Genomic DNA, 908 nt, shown 5'->3' with positions numbered 1-908 from the left:
AAAATCAGCAGGGATGTAATGGTCTTCAACTTTTACCAGAACATTCTCTACAAGTCCATAAGCTTGTTTTCTTGAATTGTCTGCCATCTCTAATGAGATTTTTGCAGCTTGCACCTCAAAGATTCCTAGCTTCTCCATTACAGAGAGAGGCATGAGGTTTACACTTGACCCTAGGTCACACAAGGCCTTCTTAAAGGTCATGGTGCCTATGGTCCAAGGTATTGAAAACTTCCCAGGATCCTGTCTCTTTTGAGGTAATTTCTGTCTAGACAAGTCATCCAGTTCTTTGGTGAGCAAAAGGGGTTCATCCTCCCAAGTCTCATTACCAAATAACTTGTCATTTAGCTTTATGATTGCTCCAAGTTGTCATTTTAGCTTCATGATTGCTTCAAGGTATTTAGCAACTTGCTCTTCAGTGACATACTCATCCTCTTCAGAGGAAGAATACTCATCAGAGCTCATGAATGGCAGAAGTAAATCCAATGGAATCTCTATGGTCTCAGTGGGAGCCTCAGATTCCCATGGTTCTTCATTAGGGAACTCATTGGAGGCCAGTGGACGTCCATTGAGGTCTTCCTCAGTGGCGTTCACTGCCTCTCCTTCCTCTCCAAATTTGGCCATGTTGATGGCCTTGCACTCTCCTTCTGGATTTTCTTTTGTATTGCTTGGAAGAGTACTAGGAGGGAGTTCAGTAATTTTCTTGCTCAGCTGACCCACTTGTGCCTCCAAATTTCTAATGGAGGACCTTGTTTCAGTCATGAAACTTTGAGTGGTTTTGATTAGATCAGAGACCATGGTTGCTAAGTCAGAGTGGTTCTGCTTAGAATTCTCTGTCTGTTGCTGAGATGATGATGGAAAAGGCTTGCCATTGCTAAACCTGTTTCTTCCACCATTATTATTGTTGAAAC

The sequence above is a fragment of the Arachis duranensis genome, chromosome 5 (genome assembly GCF_000817695.3).
Source record: "Arachis duranensis cultivar V14167 chromosome 5, aradu.V14167.gnm2.J7QH, whole genome shotgun sequence".
NCBI lineage: Eukaryota > Viridiplantae > Streptophyta > Magnoliopsida > Fabales > Fabaceae > Arachis > Arachis duranensis.
This window is presented reverse-complemented; position numbering follows the sequence as displayed.